General features: G+C 33.8%; 2 long non-coding RNA genes across 18 annotated transcripts in view; one reads left to right on the top strand and one right to left on the bottom strand.

Annotated features, from left to right (window-relative positions):
- LOC106560027 overlaps positions 1–23,327 on the bottom strand; it is a 141,660-nt gene that overhangs the window by 49,788 nt on the left and 68,545 nt on the right. For 11 of the 16 annotated variants that reach the window (XR_005374131.1, XR_005374133.1, XR_005374125.1 and 8 more), the window contains one exon: positions 21,691–21,745. The exons of 1 other annotated variant lie outside the window; for it this stretch is intronic. This is a non-coding gene — a long non-coding RNA (uncharacterized LOC106560027). Of the gene's footprint in view, positions 1–21,690; positions 21,746–22,856; positions 22,900–23,327 lie in introns of all 16 variants that reach the window. 4 more of the 16 variants (XR_005374132.1, XR_005374121.1, XR_005374127.1 and 1 more) reach the window with 1 other exon arrangement.
- Positions 3,665–23,327, top strand: part of LOC111091158 — a 37,009-nt gene continuing 17,346 nt past the window's right edge. Inside the window, exons 1-2 of one of the 2 annotated variants that reach the window (XR_005374137.1) lie at positions 3,685–3,748; positions 19,652–19,773. This is a non-coding gene — a long non-coding RNA (uncharacterized LOC111091158). Of the gene's footprint in view, positions 3,749–19,651; positions 19,774–23,327 lie in introns of both variants that reach the window. The other variant, XR_005374136.1, reaches the window with a different exon arrangement.

Genomic DNA, 23,327 nt, shown 5'->3' on the forward strand with positions numbered 1-23,327 from the left:
TTTATCCTTCTCTCAATGTCTCTTTCCAACCATCTGTCAAGCAAGAGTTTTTTTTTATCCACTTTATTATGCTACCTTTCACTTATAATTAAAAACAACCTATGAGGTACACAGGATTTGTAGTGTTCATATCATTATAAATATGGATTTCAGAATTGGTCCCTAAAGAGCTATGTAAGAATGAATGGATTGGTAGATAGGGGTAGGGACATAAGCAGATAAAAGGACAGAGTGATATCACAGAGGGTAGATTTAAAACTAGGCTCTTCTAATTCTTCTCATCCATTGCCCTTCACCCTCTGAATGTCTTACTTTCCCAATATGCTGCCATTCTACAATGGGAAGGAAATAAAGAGTATGGATTTTCTAACACTTCAAAATGCTATACACAGGAAAATTATGATAATAGAACACCATCGTCATCATCATTGTTGTCATATCATCATGATTGATATGATTGGGATGAACTCACTTCATTCTCAAAAATATCCCCCAAATTGTAGAGAAGAAATCCAAGCACAGAGACATTAAGCAACTCTCGCATATCCCCCATAAGAAGTGTCAATATATCCTCTATATTCCTCTTCTCATAACTTTCCTTTAGTTGCTTGGTGAAAATTCAGAAAGTCCTGTTGCTCAGGACTTGTAGTTGAATTGTAGTTCCCAGGTAATTGTGACTGTAGTCCTGTTCACTAACCCAAGTGTAGCCATGTGTTTTTCCACTCGTGAAGACACACTGCTTGCCTTCACTGGAAATTAAAGTGTAGTAGCATTAGTGAATTAAGATGTCTAAATAATGATTCCTTATAAATTGGATCATCATCTGTATATACTGCAGATTTCAGTATGCTCTGTGATTCCAAGCACAGAAGCAATAAAGCAATGATTCCTTTCTTTGGCTTACCTGAGCATTTTATAGGAATTCCATTTTGATATACCTATGGTGTCTTTCTAATGATGGCTACTATAAATTCTTTATCAAGTAATATCTTAATGTTGGCATATTTGATTCTTTTTTTAAATTTTTATTTATTTATGATAGTAACACACAGAGAGAGAAAGAGAAAGGCAGAGACACAGACAGAGGGAGAAGCAGGCTCCATGCACCGGGAGCCCGACGTGGGATTTGATCCCGGGTCTCCAGGATCACGCCCTGGGCCAAAGGCTGGTGCCAAACTACTTTGCCACCCAGGGATCCCTATTTGATTCTTTTTTATACTCATTTTGAAAACTTCCTGGTTCTTTTTTTAAGATTTTATTTTTATTTATGAAATACAGAGAGAGAGAAAGAGAGAGAGAGGCAGAGACACTGGCAGAGGGAGAAGCAGGCTCCATGCAGGGAGCCTGATGTGGGGCTCGATCCCTGACTTCAGGATCACGCCCTGGGCCAAAGGCAGGTGCTAAACCACTGAGCCACCCCGGGATCCCCATCTCTTCTTGGTTCTTAATGTGACAAATACTTTCCAGTCGAAACCTGAACATTTTGTGTATTATGATCTTTTGTGTATTTGAATCTTATGTAAACTTAGTTTTAGTGGCTTTCTCTGTCATCATTCTGACAGATCAGGGGAGTGTGCCTTCATACTCTCACTACTGTCAAATAGGGGTAGAAGTCTGGGTTCCCTGTTTGATCCCCATCATTACTAAGGTCTTGGATTTCTTTTTACTGCTGAATGGATGTGGGAATTCTATTTTTAACCAGCTGGAAGAGTAGGAAAGGACTTTGTTATTGTTTCCCATGTTGATTTACTAACAGGGATGTGGCTGATGTCCTTATAACTGTTGGAGGTGATGAATGTCCTCACTCTCAACTAGGCCTCTTCTAAAAGAAAAAGAAAGAAAGAAAGAAAGAAAGAAAGAAAGAAAGAAAGAAAGAAAGAAAGAAAGAAAGAAAGAAAGAAAGAAAAAAGAAGAAAGAAAGAAAGAAAGAAAGAAAGAAAGAAAGAAAGAAGAAAGAAAGAAAGAAAGAAAGAAAGAAAGAAAGAAAGAAAGAAAGAAAGAAAGAAAGAAAGAAAGAAAGAAAAAGAAAGAAAGATAGATAGTAGCAAGACAGTGGGGCTCCTTACTGCTAGGTAGAGGTAGAAATTCAGATTCTCTATCTGGCTGACACCACAGGATAGGGCTTCATTACTGCTCAGCAGGGATGAATGTTCATACTCCCTACTCGTCCTTCACTGATACACCATGTGCCTTGTATAAATTGATGAAAGTAGAAATTTGGGCTCCCAGTCAGTCTTTGCTGGTGAGGTAATATAGTGAGGCCACTGATGTGTGGGCGTATGTGTGTGTGTGTGTGTGTGTGTGTGTGTGTGTGTGGTGTTTGTTGGATTGGAGCCATTATTTTGTGAATGCTTTGAGTCCTCGTAGGCTACACTTTTCTTAATACTTTGGCTAGAGAGAGCACGAGTGCTTTAGCACAGTTTTGGTTTAGTGCCTATTGGTGTTTCTAGGCTGTTGGCTTCTAAGGCACCATCTCTGAGTTATATTAGGTAAAGAGAAGAAGCAAATTCACTACCATCATTCTTTCCATTCTGGGATCCCTGATTAGCCTGGTTTTCTTCTCTCCATTTCTTAGGGTTTCATTATTTTGGTTTATATATGATGTCCTAGGTTTCTAGTGCTTATCTGGAAATATGGAAAAAATTATGACTGTTCTATTTTTTTCTGGAATCAGAAGTCTATATCATTTATATTTAACTATTTTTACATAGACATCAAAATAGCACCTACTTAGTAGCTAGATTAAGCAACATAATCAGGACAATCGGTTGTTCTAATCAGCAGCAGATAATCCAGTAGCAGTATGCTAATGAAGAGACAACTCTCTAGGGGCAGCTAATATAGTATAATAGTATAGTATAGTATAGTATAGTATAGTATAGTATAATAGAACACAATAGAATATAATATAGTGTGATAGTGCTGTAGCTATCATCATCTCTGGTAAAGAAAATCTCTTGACAATTTATTTATGAGCATGTGTTACATTTTTATTACAATATTATTTTGAAAGAGAAAAGACCCCTGATAGGCTACCAAAAATATCCGTTCTTGTTAGGACATTTTTATAGGGGAAATAATCATTGTTAGCTAGAAAGGAATAAAAGAAAATCTGGTGAAAGTTACTATATCTTGACTGACAGCTCAGTAGGAGTATAAACAATTACTCCATTATTTTCAAACCAATCTTATTGGCAATAAAGTTCTTCAAAAAATCACTTATTTTCATCAGGAATGATAATTTCTTTTCAGAAGAAAGTTGTGAGTCATAGCCCCAAGAATTTCCAGACTGTATTGGGGATATCTTTTCTTTTTATACACATGTCAATACCAGAAACCTTTCTTATTAATTCAGTAAAGATTAGGAGGAAAAAGTCTTAATTAGGGAATATATACCTTACTAAATAGCTTAAAACTGTTAGGATTTCCAGATACAATGACGATTTAAGAGAGTTTATAGACATTCTGACTTTATTTGAACAGGACTTGTGAGTCCTCTAGCCTCTTCAACTTTGTCTACTTGACTTGATTTATAATGACCCTGTGTTGAGCCACCTACTTGAAGAATCTCTTACTTGCCTCCATCTGACTACTGGTCACTCTAGAACTGGCTCTAGAACGCTGTTGTAATTATCTAGGGTCATTCTTACATGCAGGGTGTTTTGGAATTCTAAAAAGATTGAGATTGGAGATCACTGAATTTACACAATGGTTGTAAAATTGGGTTTTCCCGGTTTTGTTAAAAAGTGTAAGTAGAATTTGGGTCTGACAATTTTGTTATCATCTATCAAAGAAGCTTATGGGGGAGAAACTAGTCTTACACAGGAGCAAATATTGTTTACCATCTATAGTTACCAGAAGTACGCAATAACAGTGCATTCCAAATTGTCTCAGTTTGAAACTGTATGTGTAACAAAGCGTATTTTCTGTTAATTAAACACTGTGATATAATTTTGCTTAGGGAGCTTATCTGAAATAACAGATTTTTCTACGTGTTTTGAGACCAGGGAAGCTGTATCACCTGACAATATACCATGATTCTAATTACCTGGGAGGAATCTCATCAAAATTTTTATTTCATACCACATCTGTTTAATGTTTGTAGTGTTTCATGTTTTTAAAAAGTTATGCTCTTTTTAAAAAAGCAAAATACAGTGGCAACTTTCTTACCTACCCTGATATTTTATACTGTGCATTTACTGGCAAACTTCCTAATCAGTGATCCAGAATATTTGTAACCACAAACTCCCAACATAACACATTTACCAGTAATATCGCTCAGGCTTGGGCACCCACCATTTATATGTCTAAAAGCCACATTAAAAAAAAACAAACACATAAAAACTTGTAAACTTTTTTTAACTTTTCTTTCCATCCATGGCTTTAGAGATTTAGAATCCTCAAATTATTCCCCAATGCATGGAGTGGATTATGCTTTTTGTAATATGTTACATTTGATTAATGCTAACTGCACAGTAGGACCTTTCAATTTATTTTAATTTATGCCCTCATATTGTAGGATATTATAAGTTAACCTCTACCAAAGTGCAACTTCAATGTAGCAGACTGAGCATTTCCAAAAGACTTTCAACAGCAGTTATTTACCTGTGACTATTTCTGAATCCATTAAGGTCCTAGGTCATTTACGTATGAATGCAAACCATCCTCAGTTCACATAGCCAACATTCATCAGAAAGGAGTCTAAATCTGTTCCCGGGTCCCTCTCTTTGGGCAACAAACTGTTTAATGAAATGTGATGTTTTATGACCAAGCTATAGGCCTAGGAAAGAATGAACGTGGCCAAACTTATAGTTTAAAAACATAAACCCTTTTCATATAACTTACTTTACTCCTAATCACAGCTAGATCTAAATCTTTAATTCAGGATTAATAACCTAGAAGTATGAATTCTTCCTAATTCTGAAGGTACTGAGAAACAGAACAGCCAGATCTGCTTCGAATACTAATCACTGGCACCTAATACAGTGATGAGTGTAAATGATTTCAGTTCCAATCTAACTAAAAATGACCAAAGCTATATGGAAAATTAATTCACTTAGCCAGAGTCCAGAGATAAAGCGGCTCTAGAGTTGTTCATCAGCAAAATGAAGTCATCAAGAACCCAGCTTTTCCTTCCACCTTTCTCTGTCATGCTTAATGTGTTGGATTTTTTCATGGGTAAAACTGCTATTTTATTTCTAAGCATCACTTGCAGACATGACAATATTAAGTGGACAAATGACCTGGTTTTTCTGAGGTGTCCCTTTTTAAGAGTTAATATTTCTTAGAAATTCCCTCAAACAATGTCTCTTTTTCTTACATTTTATAGCTCACAGGCCCTCTCATAAATTAAGTATGAATAGATACTTTCCAGGATTGAGTACTTTCTCTGACAGGTGATTATCTCAACACAATCAGGGTTTTGATAACAAGGGATTTCGGGGGGTACGTGGCTGACTCCGTTGCTTAAGCATCTGCCATTGGTGTAGGTCATGATCCAGGGTCCTGGGATGGAGCCCAAACTGGGCCCCCTGCTCAGCAGGGAGTCTACTTATTTCTCTCCCTCTCTCTCCTTGTTCTTTCCCTCTCTCTCTCTCTTAAATAAGCATTTAAATAAGATTTTAAAATAAGGGGTGAAAGAAAGAAAATTAATACCTATACTGAGAACATCACCATGTAAGCCAAGTATTTTGCGCAGCTAGATTTTACAACTATCGTGGAGAAAGGCTAATGTCCTACAATGTTTCTGCATTCCCTATTTTCCCTTTGAGTGTCTTTGTCATACAAGTGTCTTACCAAGAGAATCAGCTTCTATTAAAAAAATGTAATTCTAAAAGGTAGATGTGAAAGCTGGCAGACGTGAATCCCTTTCAATTATCCCTGGTCTCTATAGTTCTGACAAACCAATTATATGCATTAATTATTGAATATTTTCAGCTTTTGGAATCAGTTTCATTCATATGTCTAGCCAGAGAATACTCAACACCTCACCTACATCAGTCAAGGGGACTGGTTTAGGGTACAATTTCCAAGGCTAGATAGTTGCTACTGGTTTCTACTCTGATTTTCTATATTATCTTCTCATTTTCACTTTAAATATAATTGTGTATAGTTCCATTATGTGTGTAGAGATGTAATAAGTATAGGAAATATATATAGTAGGCAAGGACAAGAAGAATAGGCATCGGGAGTAAGTAGAAGGGTTTAAAGTTAACAAATACTTGTGTGTTTCATCCCTCCCACACTCTGACTCCTCTCAGTGTGGTCTGTGGCCCCAGAAATTGCTAAATGTCAACAAGGAGAAGATACAGAAATTGAGAGTCTGCCTTTAGAAACACATTGCAGCAACATCTGAATAAATCTTCCTTTTTATAGACCAGTTCTAGGTCTGTTAAGGTAATGTTGTTGAACGTATGTGCTCAATCACATGTAGTGTGAACAATGTATTGTTTGGTCTGTCATGAGTTGTAAACTTAAAAATTAAAAAGAAAACCAAAAATTATCTTCGGGTACACAAAACTTGTGAAGCCTTACAGTATAACACTTAACCTAAGAAAACAAAGGTTCCCTTTACTCTTAAGTCGAGGATCTATAAGAATGTGTTCATGAATTAAAAAATGAATTATATAATAGTGGCTATAGGTGTAAGGCATAACACAGCACAAGTCATTTTGGAAATAATGACATAATAATGACTAATAATGAGTTAGTCACTCAAATGTCAAACCAGTTGTGTTTCTTCCAACCTCATGACAAAGTATTTTCAAAAGTAAAATTATTTTCAAAGTATTTTCACAAGTAACATGAGTAACTATATATAATATACATAATAATACATGTGAGTACCCCTAAAGCTTTTGTTTCAAGTTTATGAGGTAGGTCTTTTCTATGTGACCAAAAACAGACAGTAAACAATAAGAAAAAACACCTCTCTGCTTATACTTGTGGAAACCAAATCTCAGACATGGTTGAAATTTAGCTAAGGTTTGAATTAGTAAAATCCTAATTAAGAGAATTAGTGATGGAATCAAGTTCCAAAGGCCAGGCTAGCTTCCTAGGTGCTGAGAAGCATCCACAAATTATGAGTGCACAAGTTTGTGATGTAACTTATGTGGGTTAGCAAAGTGAGAAAGGGAAGGTGAATTACGGAAATTTTTTTAAAAAGGAAAAAAAGAAAAGAAAAAGCATAGAAAGATATATAAGGACTGTTCCATCCTAAATTTATTTAGGGCAGCTTGTAGATCTTGAAATAGTAGACACATGAACCTTTTAAACAAGATAAATTATTACATTAATGAACACTGAAAATACATATCTAAGATTATAAGTGCAGGTATTGTATGTGATTTTTATGCCGTTTTCTTCTGTATTAGGCATGTATTATTCTGTAATTTTTTTAAAGTTCTTAGAAGTATAAATCAGGTTAACACACAAAAAAGGAAATGAAATCCCAATTTTATAAAGAAATATATGGGAAAAATAAAAAGTCTGAAAATCTCTAATATTTTTAAGGGTGCAAAAATCCAAACTCTCATGTATTTTAGATAGAATTTGTGAACACATGCAATAATTTTAGAAAGTAAAATGGTAATACTTGTATAAATATGCACTTTCACCAAGTCATATCATATTTGGGAAGCTTTGTTATTCGAATTAAAGAAATATAAGATGTATACATATATATTTAACATACTTTTATAATCTGTATAATCATATATAATATACAGTTTTATAATACATAAATATATAATAATAGAATAGAATATATACTATATATTCTATAGTCCACTTTATACGCAGACACACATATAAATATATACACATATATATGTTTGTGTGTGTATGTATATATATATATATAATGGAATTTATTGCAGCATTGTTTGTAGCAGAAAAGGATTAGCAACCTAAATTTTGAACAACTGAAGAAATGGTTGAATAAACTGGAGAAACTAGAAAAAAAATGAGCTAATTCTATATGTATTAAACTGAACAGACATTCTTTATGTATTGATCCAAGTTACAAAATAATGTGCAACAATAAATTATTTGTGTAAACAAATCTTATATGGGTGGATTCATGTAAATGCCTAGGTATAAATTTAGACAGACATGCTGTAGTAAGATGTGGAGTGATGAAATTTTCCTGCTTACATCTATTAGCTCAGAAGTAAAAGAATGGTGGGAAACAGAGTGGGAAAATTGAACAAATTTCTCTTTATACATTTTTGAAAGATTTCCTTTGTCACAGAAAGAGCATGTTTCAATCAGAGTTTTTGCTCATTTTTATCTTAAAATAATTCTAAACTCACAATGAGTCTGCAAGTTGTTAATTGTTGTAATATGCAAAATGTAATTTGCAAAATTGTAATTTGCAAAATCTGCAAAATTGTTAATAATTTGACAGTATAAATGCTCTGTATGTACATTTGAATGCACATGTGCACACACATACACATATTTCCTAGGAACAAATTGCCTTCTTATATATCTGCAATGATAAAAATCAGAAAATTTAACATTGAGACAAGGGGATTACCTACACATGGCCCATATTCAAAATTTACCAATTTCTCCAGTTTTATCTTTCACAGTATGTTTCTCTATCCAAGATCTGATCCAGGATCTCTAATTTACATTAAATGCCATATCCAAGTAGTCTCTGATGATATAGAACAGGTCTCATTTCTCTTTGTCTTTCAAGACACTGGTATTTTTGAAGAGTACAGGCCATTTTTGTAGAAAGTTCTAGAACTTGATTTGTCTTATGTTTCATCATGACAAATGCCGGCTATGCACTTTTTTGTCAGGAAAGTGACACTTACGGAGTTAACTTTGATCCTTTGGTTAAAATGCTGCCTGCTAGATTTCTCTACCATCAAGTTATTATTTTCCCCTTTAGTAATAGTTAATAGTGCAGTAGGGAGATATTTTAATGTTATGTAAACATTCTGTTCCTCAGTAAATGCTCACCTACTAGTTGTAATATCCACTGGTGATTCTTTGTTACCTTAACAGTTGCAAAAAGTTGACCTTCCAACTCCACCATTTATTTCCTCTACATTTATTGATTGGTGTCCAACTCTAGATTTTTTTTTTTATTTCAATAATGCTCTAATAAAGAAAATAACAGCAAGTGGGATAATACTTTTGGAGGCTACTGAGGATTAACTGGGCTTAGGTGAGGTTAGTGGTTGGCAAAAACAAGCCTTGGATGAAGCTTTGGCTCTAACAGGGTGCATTTCAGTACATCTGTTAACCTTCCATGCCTTTGTCCCATTTCTGCCAAAATAAGGTTAATTACTGCAAAGGCACTATTGAGAGTTACGATTCTATGAAATCTTTTGGAATTGCTTCATTTCCAGGAATTCTTCCACTGGAAAAAGTAGCTCAAATTTAAGAGCTTTGGATGAACAAAGATGGAGGCAATTTGGCTCTTTACTATGCTTCAGTGGCCATGACTTCTCACATGCCATTTATGCACAAAGGAATGTGATTCTGAGTAACTAGGGTACTGTATAATTTTTCTGACAATTGATCAAATTATAGCTTTTGTACCAGAGCCAAAACAGCAATATGGAGACAGGGGCAATGTGAACATTTAAATATTTGTTTTAAAATATTACAGTGATTTTCCCCCCCACTTCCTCTATGCTTTTAAAGATTGAATTGCATATAAAGGAAGCATTTGCTGTGAAAAATAAACCTCCTCTTCATGTGAAGGATAATAATAAAGTGAAATTACACCTCAAAGGAACATGTCTTGTTAGCAATAAAATTTAAATTATCATCCTACCAAAGAGAAAGCGGATGCTTCACATAATCATACAACTGAAAGGAATCTTAGACATCATGAGGTCCCACCTCTTTATTTCAAAGATGATAAACTGAAGGCAGCTAACATGAATCATTGAAGGTCATGGAGATGAGAATGCAGATTCTTTTGTCTAGCCCATGCTGTAGGCAAAGCTTAATTAGTATAAGGTTCCAGACACAGTAGTCAGGGTAAACATATTAAGCCCTTTCTTGAGTAGTATGATATAAAATACACCAAATATAACTGTCCCCCAAATTATTCCACACCCAGATGACATTTTTTTCTGAAATTCTAATTTTTGAATTTTATCTTATGAAGATTTATTTCTATAATTCTTTCAAACTCATATTTTTCTATTAAATCTTCATTTCATGAACTGAGTCTTCTTTACATCTGCTTTATCTATCTATCTATATCTATCATCTATTTATCTATCTATCTATCTATCTTCTATCTGTCCATGTGTTCATTTATTTTTCACTATAATCCCTATGCTGTACTTTACATCCCTGTTATTTATTGATTTTAATATGTACTTGTCTTTATGTATGCATTCATTTTTGTATGTTTTTGTTTTTTCATTTTTTTCTTGATCAGACTCCAAAGCTTATTTATTATTTTGGTTTCTTCAGAACAATAATTTTGGGTGATTTTATTAAATCTATGGTTCTTCTTTATTTTAAATAACTATATTTTTTGTTTTATTTGTATATTTCTTCTAACTTTCCAAGTTTTACAGTTTTTTTTTTCTAAATAGTGTTGAATATATACCCTGCTTGCTTTCATTCATTCTTACATAATACATTGAACATCAAATTATGATGAAACTTTGAATATAGCTTTAATCACATTTCTTACTTTTAGAAATATACTAATCTAATTGTCTTACAGTTTATAACATGATATTGGTTAAATATTGGTGTCAGACAGAATGAATCCTAGCTCAGCCAGTATTTCCAATTTGTGCTTTAGAGAATTACCTTAATATTGAGCCTTGATAGCATCACTTTCAATGTTGTAATCTTGATGGTAGACATGCTAACTCTATTTAAAAGTGTGAACTCTAGAAGTTATTTAAAAGCATGAACTCTAGAACTGGATTGCCAGGATTTGAATCTGACACTTCTTAGTTTTTAGTTCTGTGATCCAGGGCAATTTATATAACTGCTCTAATTGACAATTTGCTTATCTGTAAAATCAAACTGACAGTAGTACCAAACTCACAAGTGTAAGTTTCAAGTGTGTCAGTATAGGTATAACACTAAAGAATATTATAATAGGCAATTACACACTAACTAGCTATTTTTATGATTAAATTTGATAGTCCATTGAAAAGTTTACATCACACTGCCTATCATGTAGCAGATGTTCAGCAAATATGTTACAACTTTTAATATTATTAATCATTTTTCATATTCAGCATCTGGAATTTTTCTTTTGTTTTACCTCCCTCCTTCCCTCCTTCACTCCTCCTTCTTTCCCTCTCTTTCTGCCTCTCACTGTTTCCTTTCCTGCCTCCTTTCCTGTCTCTTCTCTCCCACTCCCCAATTCCTTCCTTTTCTTTTTTCTGTCCTACCTTCTTTCTTTTGCTAATTCTCTATCCATTAGTGTATGATTAAAACAGAAAAACTATAATAAGTGTCATGAAAAAGGGATTCATCGTGGGGATTAGATACAGAAAATCATGGAAGCTGGTGAAGATATTCATAGAAAGTTAGTGTTGGTGTACCAGAAATCAGTATAGATCAGTAGAGCTAGCAGTCAGGAAGAAAAGATGGAAGTAAAGCAGGACAAACTGCATGACTGAAGACAAAAAGGAATCCATAAATACCAACTAGAATTTGTATCCAGTACTTATCAACTTTAACCTCAGCAGCAACCAGGAGGTTTTCCAGGGTATGCTTTGTATTCCAGACTTGCTGACCCCTACTCTTATTATGTATTTAAAATGCAATTACCCCGTCTAGGTCAGGATGGATAATCCAAACCAGTGCAGTATTGCAATTTTGAAATTTGGCTACAAGAGACTGTGACTTTAATCTTGCTAGCCAGTTCTCTCTCTCTCAGATCTTGACTTGGATGAAGCTGCCATATTGGACAGGACCACATGTCAATAAATTGAGAGCAGCCTCTGGCCAACAGCCAGTAAAGAGTCACAGTCCAGTAGCCCATGAAGTACTGAGTCCTGCCACCAACCACAAAATGAATCTGAAACAGATTTTTTTCCTAGTAAAACCTTGATATGACTGCAACCCAAGCCAATATCTCTTGAGCAAAACTTTATGAGAAATTCTGAAGCAGCAGAACCAGCTAAGTCAATAACTGGACTTCTAACCAAGAGAAAAGGTGAAATAATAAGTGCATGTTGTTTTAATCTGGAAAATATGAGCATAATTTGTTACATGGCAATATATAACAAATATACTGCTCTTAGCACTCAACCAGTCAAGAGGAATGCAATAAGGAAAGTGTGTAGGGGAAAGTCATTTTTTAAAAAGAGACTTTTCTTTTTTAGCTTTGAGAAGAATCTTCAAATATACATCGGAAAAGGGGCGCCTGGGTGACTCACCCAGGTTGAGCATTCAACTCTTGATTTTGGCTCAGGTCATGATCTCAGGGTCATGAAACAAAGCCCCACATTGGGTTCTGCAGTGGGATTGGAGTCTGATTAAAATTCTCTCACCCTCTCCCTCTGCCCTTCCCCCCTGCTCACTCTCACTCTCTCTTTAAAACTGTGTGTGTGTGTGTGTGTGTGTGTGTGTGTGTGTGTGAATGAAAGACATGTTAAGGAGTAATGAGGGAAGAAAAAGAATTTTAAGGAGTAATGACAAAAAAACTGTAGATAATGAAATGGTATAAGACAGTTAAGGAATACATTATATTATTACATTCAATTCCTCACTGTTCTCTCTTTTTTTTTTTTTAAGATTTTATTTATTTATTCATGAGAGACAGAGAGAGAGAGAGAGAAGCAGATACACAAGCAGAGGGAGAAGCAGGCTCCCTGCAGGGAGCCCAAAGTGGGACTCAATCCCAGAACTCCAGAATCACATCCTGAGCCGAAGGCTGACACTTAACCGCTGAGCCACCCAGATGTCCCAATTCCACACTGTTTTCAAATAGCAAAGGTGGATGTAAAATTCATGTTCCTCCTCTGTTGTCTACACCCAGTCCTCCAATTCAATGATATGCCCTTACAAGGAATGTGAAGGATTGTGTGCATTTGAGGGAAGGGAGATAACTGCATTTATTTTAAAAATCATTTTTTTAAGAATAATCTTACTGGAGAGTGGGTCTGCAGAGCACTTATTGCTGTCCTGCAGGATGTGGAACTCCTCACTAGGGTCATAATTTACATCTGGTAACTGATAATCCTGAACCTCTATGTTTGGGCTTATTTAACTTCATGTAATATTTATTTAAGAATTTTCTCATTTTGTTTAAATGTGTTGTTCATATTTTTTGCCAAATTATAGTCATTTTTTAAATTTTTGGGGTGCAAATATCTTCATTGTCTTCTCATTTGTGGCTCCCTTTTTGATTCTTTTAAAAACTAGAAGTTTTTCATTTTAATAAAATTCATTTAATTATTTTTTTCTTTAAGGCTTCATTTTTATGTTATCTAAGAATTATCACAAGGTCATGAGAATATTTTCCTAATTTTTAGTCTTTTGTCTTTCTATTTTACAACAAAATGATTCCGTTGTATGATGCTACAGTACCTTTTATTAAAAGATAATCCATCCTCCAACAGAATTCAAGAAACATAAGATATAAATGAAGTTGCTTATGTGTGTAGATGTTTTTCTGGAATCTAGTCTGTCTTACGGATCTATTTACCTATTTTTATGCCAACACAGTTGGTTTTATTACTATAGTTTTCTAATAAGTCCTGAAATATGGCACTATTATTCTTCCAAATTGTTATTCCCCATTAAGATTGTTTTGGCTGTTCTAGTTCCTTTCCATTTCCAATAATATTTAAAATCCATCTTGTCAGTTTCCACCAAAAAAATTGAAAAGTTTACAGAAAATTTCCACCCTAACAATATTGAGTCTTGCACACTTTTACTTCCCCATTTAAGTCTTTTTAAATTTCCTTTAGCAACATTTTTATTAAATTTATGGCTAAGTGCTCAATTTTTTCTTCTATATTGTAAGTGGTGTGGGTTTAAAATTTCATTTCCCCATTGTTCCTTGTGTCTTTACAGTAGTACAATAAATTTGAGAGTATTGATTCTGTATGATACAATTTGGTGAAATCTTCTTATTTGTGCTAACAATTACTTAATGTGCTATTTTGGATTTCACACTTACCAAATCATCTGTTTATCTGTGAATAAACATTTTTAATTTTTTTTTTATTTCATTACAGTCTTCTTTATTGAACTTACCTTTAGTAAAATGTAAAAAGAAAGTCATAGGATAAATGCCCTTATTCCTGACTTCCGGGAAAAAAAACATTAAATTTTTCATTTAATATTATGTAAGGCTTTTTTTTACAATTATTCTTTATAAGAATAATGGTATTTCCTTCTATTTCCAACTTACTGAAATTTTGTTGTATGTAGGTGATTAATTTTTTTCAAGTACTTTCCTCTGCATCTGTTGAGGTAATATTATAGTTTTTCTTTATCTGTTAATGTGATGATTATGTTGATTTTTTTGAATGTTAAAGAACTACTCTGTCATGCAGCATAATATTTTTTTATTCTATGTCTAAGTGTTTTTTTAAGATTTTATTTATTTATTCATGAGAGACAGAGAGAGAGAAGAGAGGGAGAGAGAGAGGCAGAGGGAGAAGCAGGCTCCATGCAGGGAGCACAATGTGGGACTCGATCCCAGGACTCCAGGATCATGCCTTGGGCCGAAGGCAGGTGCTAAACCACTGAATCACCTGGAAATCCCCAGTATTTGTTTTGATAATACTTTTATTCAGGTTATTTACATTTATGTTAATGGAGATAATCATTTTCATTATTTTTCTTGTATCATACATGAGAGTTGGTATCAGTTACGCTAGCTTCACAAAAAAATTCAGCAAGGGTTGTCTCTTTCTCTATTCTGTAAAATATGGCATTCTGTATTCTCTAATATTATCCATATTCCATATCTTCTTGTCTTTCCATATCTTCCCCTTGTCCCTTCTGGAATACTTGGTCCCACAAAAGAAAAATTCTCTATGCTTATTCTTCCCACAATAGAAATCATTAACTGTAAGTTCTCTTCCCCTTTTTGACCGACATGAAAATTATTTCTACTATAAGGATATCCTCGAATGGAAATCGTCTCTACTGGTGATTATTATTTTTTTTTAAATGGGTTTTTTTTTTATTTTTTTTATTTTTTATTTATTTATGATAGTCACAGAGAGAGAGAGAGAGGCAGAGACACAGGCAGAGGGAGAAGCAGGCTCCATGCACTGGGAGCCCGATGTGGGATTCGATCCCGGGTCTCCAGGATCGTGCCCTGGGCCAAAGGCAGGCGCCAAACAGCTGCGCCACCCAGGGATCCCTACTGGTGATTATTTTTATATCTACTTCCTTCCTATCAATGGTGCTGAAGTATTGTAATTGCTCCTTTTTGATAATTGACTATTTCAGAGCATTTTCCTTCCATACACTGACCCGCCTGACAAAAAGCAAAAATAACAACACAGCAAATATTTTAAAAAGTATTAAATCTCCAGTGGTGAGATTATAAGCTGTACTCCTTGTAGTAATTTTCATCATAAAAGGCATAAATATAACAACATTCTTTGTGCCATAACTTTTCTTGGCTCTCAATTCTCTACAGAACATTTTATAAAACTTGGTCCAATATTTTATCTTCTACGTAATTTGGCCCCAGTCTGACTCTGTAATGTTGGTTTCAGTAATATCTCTGGAGCAAGTTTATTTTATTTCCCTAAACTCATATAAGTAATATATCCTTACTCATACCATTTCTCTAGAATTCACTCTTTCCTCTGCCTATCCAGATTCTGCTCATCCTTCTATACACGATTTTAATTTCGTCCTGTCCATGAAGCTTTCTTGGTCAATTCAGAAGAAAATATTCTAGTCATACTTTTAAACTTCTTTGGCAGTGACATCAATGGATATTGCTGGTTATTATTAGTTAAATGCTTTTATATATCAGAATTTTCAACCATGTAATATATTCAGAATAGAAAGAAGTTCTCTCTTATTCCTCTTGCCTAAGATGGTGCCCAGAATATATCAAATACTCAAAGGATATTAGTTACAGCAATGAAAGTGAAAAAAAGTAATTATTTTTGTTTTTAGACTTAATAAACTTCATAGACCATTCCAAATATAAGAATCAGGGATTTGGTCTTGGCTGTGCTACCAACTATCTACATAGCATTAAGTAAATATTTCCATCTTAGTTTCTCCTCTCTGAAATGGAGTCTATTAATGTCTGTCTCTATAAGCCCCATAATCCAACAGATACATCCTTAGAAAATTAAAAAATCTAGGTTGAAAGAAATAATTTATTATACAAATAATAATTATTTAGCTTAAACTTTGACCAAGGGCTAGTTAATGGCAACATCCAAATATAAATATGACCTTAGAAATCATAAGGACTCTCAAAGTAATTACAAGAGGGAAAACAGCATATTTTGTTACCAAATATCAAAAAGAACATTTGTATTCCTCCCCACTGTGAAGTCTCTGAGTATTTTTATTCTATAACTATTGTTTTCTCTTTATCTACAAGTTTTCTTTATTAAAAATATCAGAGGTAAATAACTAAAGAAGAATATTTGGAAAATATTTTCCCTATGCTCTATTACCTACACTGGGGTTCTTAGGAAAAACAGAAAAAATAGTACTTTTGGCATAAGGAGATACATAAATAAAACATGATATTTTCTGCAAATTATTTCCTAATAGTAATTAAAGGGGGCATGTGGGTGGCTCAGTCAGTCATATGCCTGGCTCTTACTTTCAGGTCAGGTCATGATCTCATGGTTCATGGGATCCAGCGCCATGTCAGGCTCAGCACTCAGTGGGGAGTCTGTTTGAAGATTTGTGTCTTCTGCTCCTCCCTCGACTCTCTCTCTCTTTCTCTGAAAATAAGTCTTAAAAAAAAGTTTCACTCCCAAAACAAAGATGACTTCCAAAATATCCTAAGGTGAATTTGCTCAGTAATAAATGACATTTCTATGGAAAACTTATTTTAATGTAAATTGTAAAAGAAAATAACTTTCCAACTCTTGCTGAATTAAAAGGAAAGATTTAGTAATATCCAAGTGCTGGAGGCCCTGTTGGTGGGGGAGTTATGTGGTACAAATGGGATTGGAACAGCTAATGCTCAGTTGGGGTTTAGGTGGGAAGGAGACACACAGTGTCTACTAAATATTCAGGTAGTCAAAAGATCAATGAGAAATGGAACTTTTATCTCATTATTTTCTTACAGGAACTGTTCCAATGACAGGATAGTAGTATAAACTCTGCTCATGTAATAGTATAAAGTCTGCTCATGTCATTGAATAAATAAAGCAAAGGAAGCTCAGAGGCTATTTCCTAGAATGAATAAAGATTATTTTGTTAGATGGAAATAATCAGGGTAGAACCAAGGAAAGTAAAATAAGGAGGTGGATATGACATTATAGGACTTGACAAATATTTAGGATTATCTTTTCTGAATTGAGCTTCAATAAAAAGTGTTTAGCTTAGGTAAATGGATATAGAACCAGTATCCAGCAGCTGTACCAGAAAAGCTTACAATTTGAATGCCAAACTGGTAATGTATTTATTCTTTTTCTACCATATTCCAAAAATCTGTTGGTTATTATTAAGGATAAATTGAGAAAGTGAAATTTTCATTAATGAAACATTTTTAAATACATGGAATTGACCATGTACGTGTATATTATAATTCTTGTAAAAACTATACTAAGATTCTTTTCTAGAAGCTGATATAAATTTTTCAAAGCTTCATTTGAAAAAGTAAACAGAAGGTTGTAGATGAGGGCAGCCCGGGTGGCTCAGCAGTTTAGCGCCACCTCTGGCCCAGGGTGTCATCCTGGAGACCCAGGACTGAGTCCCATGTCAGGGTCCCTGCATGGAGCCTCCTTCTCCTTCTGTCTGTGCCTCTGCCTCTCTTTCTCTCTATGTCTCTCGTGAATAAATAAATAAAATCTTAAAAAAAAAGAAGTTTGTAGATAAAAAATAAAAACAGGATGGCTGACTTTTTCCCACCACAGAATGAAATATATTCTAAAGTAAAAATAATTAAATTCACAAATATCCACGCAGATCATTGAACTAAAACAGCTGTAGAATTTATTTCACAATAGCTTGTAAGCAGTCCTAGATGTGAAGAATGTCTATCTTCTTGGCTTGCTGACATGAGATGGCATTAGTGATCAATAATAACTTGAGACTTGGGAATTTCAAATTAATGGACTTATAGCCTATGGAGACCTAAGCTGTTGATAGGTAGAGGCTCCCCTGCATATATAAAACCTTACAGTATAAAATAGGTTTTGTAACACATAATCCAGTGAGGCTGATAGCTTATTATTATGGTTTACCAAACAAGTATGTTAACAGGGGAAGCTAATGCATGTTTCTCAGTATATTGGATATGCAAATGCATGAAAAGACACAGAAGTATGGTCAACCACAATCAAAAGCTTTATTAATTTAAGGATTGAAGACTTGGCAATATTGGCAATTCTAATGAGAAATGAGTCATCAGAATTGGCTCCTCAATGAAATTGGCTACAGAAAAGTCAATCTGAGAAAGGAAATATATGGAAATCTTTGCTACTCAGACCCTTATTAAATGGCTTCTCTTAAGTGTTCATGGTTTTGAATATTAAACAGAATTTGATTTGATTCCTGAAAAGACAATCTTTAATTTAACTACACATGCAATAGATTTCAAAGGGGCCTGAATTATGCTATGCATTGCAACCTGTCTTGCTCATTTGCTTTGTTTTTGTTTTTCTAAATTAGAGTATTTGCAAATGTGCCAATTCTTCAGTTCTCTTTATTTTTTTTTTTTACAAATGGTTTGGTTGTGCATTTTTTATTGTAAGTCAGCAAACCTCAAATATTTAATTTTCTCTTTTTGTACTTTTCCATTCATTTTTAAAACATCTTATCCTCTCAGCAGAGTTAGAAGAATCTGCTAGTGACCCATCTGTCTGCCTGCAATTGTAACAGTTGACTTTCAGTCCTCTGACATCCTTCTGGTTATACTGAATACCTATGTGTCAAAGAGAACTCATGACAAGAAGAGTATATAAAAGAGAACTCAGAGTAAAGTGTTCTTTTTCTGAGACTTTGGGTCAACCTCACTATTTCCTGCTCATTAATGTCACTGACCTCCTGTTCTCTGGTTTCTTCGGGTCTGGACTTCTAAATCTCTGTCTGGTCTTGCCTACTCTAAGCTACCTTTACAGAAGTCAATGTCTTTCCCTTTAAACCAAATGAAATAATAAGAACATGATGTAATTCTGATACTTCCTCTTCTCCCCACAACCTCCGTGTCATTCCCAGAACCTGCTTTGGTTCTGACTTCTGGATTTGTCCTGGTCCAAACTTATTACCACTATTATTTAAATCAACCACAACTACTGCTTCTATTAAAATGTCACCAAAACATCATGTTGCACCATGTGTCATGTTTTATAAAGAGCAGCTCATTTACACTACATATTAGCCCTGAAATATAGGTGTTAAATCCCCATATACAAAAGGAGAAAATTGTGTCACGAAGATTAATAACTTAAGACATATGTAAATGATAGAAACAAGAGTCTAATTAATGTATTCTAATTTCAATACTATTCTCAATTTACTACATTTATAGATTAACTCAACAGGAAAGCACACCAATCAGTCCATGCACCAAAAAAAGGGATTATTCATTTCCCCCAGCATGTAGACCTCGAATTGCCAAGGTTCCAGATATAGCAAGTCAAAAAATTAAAGGTATGAACAAATTTGAAAGAGAAATTAAGGCTTTTTGTCATGCCTTGTTTTTTTTTTAAGATTTTATTTATTTACTCATGAAAGACAGAGAGACGCAGAGACACAGGCAGAGGGAGAAGCAGGCTCCATGCAGGGAGCCCAACGTGGGACACAGCATGGGCCAAAGGCAGCGCTAAACCACTGAGCCACCCAAGCTGCCCTTGTCAAGCCTTTTTAACTATGTGAACAAAAATTAAAATGTTTACACATAGGCATATACATATTTATACATACATATCATACATATGTTTGTGTATACATATGTATATATAAATGTGTGTATATACATCAAATTTGTTATTTAGACTCGATATAGGAACACTTCTTTATAAACTTATAATTATTGGCTTATCACGATGATAAGAATATCCACATTATCTTATGAAGCAAAGAAAATTAACCAGTAGCAAAAAAAGGCCTAGAAGAAAAATTTTGTTTTCTATTCATTGAATTACCATTAATTATTTCAAAATGAAATTTACCTTTGTAAAAACTTAGAATTAAGTACGCATTTGATTAAAGGGGTCTATGGAAATTGTAAAGAATATCATAAATACAAATGAAATTACTTTTATTTGATAATTTTATGTATATATATAAATCTTTGCAATATATGGTATTTTTCATTGAATAAACTAAAAAGATAATATGCTCAAAAGAACAAGTTACTCATTTTAAATGAGAATAATAGAATTTTGTAAAAACTTTTGTAAAAACTTAGAATTAAGTACGCATTTGATTAAAGGGGTCTATGGAAATTGTAAAGAATATCATAAATACAAATGAAATTACTTTTATTTGATAATTTTATGTATATATATAAATCTTTGCAATATATGGTATTTTTCATTGAATAAACTAAAAAGATAATATGCTCAAAAGAACAAGTTACTCATTTTAAATGAGAATAATAGAATTTGAGCCTATTTTATGATAAATCTTTTTTTCACTTAAAGATGGTGCATATTTTATACTTAAAAAAATAACTAGAAAAAAAAAAAAAACTATAGATTACTGTGTCACAAAAACCAGGGAGACATTGTTTAAGAATGACAAATTCTACTGAAAGATTAAATCTGGTTGACTTTAGCACTATGGAAATCCTAGATATCTTGGTGAAAGATTTGGTGGGGATATGAGACTAAATGTTGCTTGGAGTGCGTTGAACAGTGAGTGGAAAAGAAATGAAGTCAGCAACTAGAGTCTACCCATGCTAGAGGTTTGGAATGTCTGGTTCCAGACAAAAGGCAGTAAGCACATTCAACTCTATCTTTCTCACTGGCTACAATTTAAAGCCTTGGCTTAAATACATAAATCAACTATCAGAAGACTCTGAAAGGTTATAAAAGCAGTGGACCAGGGCAGCCCGGGTGGCTCAGCGGTTTAGCGCCACCTTCAGCCCAGGGCCTGATCCTGGGAACCAGGGATTGAGTCCCATGTCGGGCTCCCTGCACGGAGCTGCTTCTCCCTCTGCTTGTGTCTCTGCTCTTTCTCTCTCTCCCTCTCTCTCTGTGTCTCTCATGAATAAATAAATAATTTAAAAAATAACAATACTTTATATTGGTACAAAATCTCAGAGAATTGTTAAATTTTTATCAGGCTCTAGAAAATGCCAAGTACATATTAAAATTTATTGATGCCAATAATTTTTTTTACAATTTTCTGAATTCTTCTGTGATTTCTTTGCTCTGAAATTATTGCAAAATTAATATTTTGATGATGGTACTCATATGATGTAGGAGGCTATAAATTGAATTTGAAATTAGCTATCACAATCACATTATATTCACTTTAATATTTAAATATCTATATTCTTTTGATACTGAATATTGAATAATGAGGAAAAAAATTCCAGTTTGATTTCATATTAGTTCTTACCAAACTGTTCAGTTTGGAGCATGATTCTTATCCTCACTAGGCCTCACTCTTCTATCTGCAAAATGAAGACAATGGTCACAAGAGACATAGCTGTTGTAAAAATTAAATGTGATAATTGTACACGCACACTACTAAAATGTTGCTTTGGACAGGAAGCCTATAAATAATAGCTATTATCATCGAGTATCATGATTAATTTATATATTTATATATAAATATAAATTACTAGTACACATTAATTATTCCTGTTTTATTTTAATCAGTTATTACACATTAGTTTTGTTTGTTGCCTCAAATCCAATATAGAATGAGATAAGACATAAGATAAATAATTGATTCCAAAATGTAACATATACTTGAAATACATTTTTTGTCTATAGCTATCAATATCCCATAATAATTAGCAAATTTCAAATGAAAAGCTAGCTTTGAACAGAATATCAGTATGTTTTTGGTTCATTAACTTATTCAAAAAAGGCTGAAAAAATGGCACTTTGTAACACTGCAAATAATGCTGACCATTTTCTGGTTTATAAAGCTTCACAATGAATCCTAGGTGGCTAAATAAGAAATACACTTATTCAGAACTGTTATAATTTTTTTTTTATTTCAGTTCTTTTTTTTCTTTTCAGTTCTTCCCTGCTCTGACAGATAATGGAAGTTGACCATTTTATGACATATATCTGATTCTATTATCACCTAAAACTTTAAAACTGACTGAATATCATTTTGGTGGTAGCAATAATATCTGATAGAGTATCCCTTTCTATTGATTTGGTGTCTTTCTTTATTTTTTAAATCTTCTATCTTAGCCAAGCTGAATTATGTAATTGTTCCTGCTTTCCAATAACCTGAAAATTATTATTAATGATCTCAATATTCACAATATTTTTATTACCTACAACATCATAGAGGACATAGATGGAGATTTCCTGATGCAAAACTACATGTATGGCATTTGAGAAGTTTTTGCTTGTCACTATATTAAAATAGTCTTGCATCTTAGAACAATACCTACTTGCTAAAAAGTCTTTCCTCCATGAAAAATGACAGTTTCAATCCCTGTGAATTTTGCCCTAGATCATGTTCAGCTCATACTTTGAAACTTTGACCTCCTATTTTTAGTCCCCACTCCCTTGGGGAAAAAAGTTTTATTCTTGACTCACCTAATCTTGACCGCCAAGTAATGGAGTGATCATGACCTTTGTTCTGGAATTATAAAATGTGGGAATAATTCATGTGCATTTTCTATTTCAGAATTACTAATAGAATAAAACTCGTTGGCTATTTGCTTTCCTTCACCTGTTCTTTCAATGGACTTACCAATATGAATCTCCTTGACCCTAAAAACTCTGATTAATCTCCTTTCCACCTTACTCTTGAATATACCTGTAAGAGCTTTGGAATAGGTCAGATTGTGTCTTTTACTACATGGTCCTATGTATCTAACATTTCCCTAACCCGTCACCCACGTCTGTTAGTGACCTCTCCAGTGTGAGGCTCAAAAGCCTGTGTACATGCATTTACTTCCCATACAATAAACATTGAATGGCTATTTGCTAAGTGAAAAAATAAGAAAATGGATAGTTATTGTGTTATAATATGTATTTGTCTCCTACAATAGTTTAGATATTGTG

Source organism: Canis lupus, chromosome 19, assembly GCF_011100685.1.
Source record: "Canis lupus familiaris isolate Mischka breed German Shepherd chromosome 19, alternate assembly UU_Cfam_GSD_1.0, whole genome shotgun sequence".
NCBI lineage: Eukaryota > Metazoa > Chordata > Mammalia > Carnivora > Canidae > Canis > Canis lupus.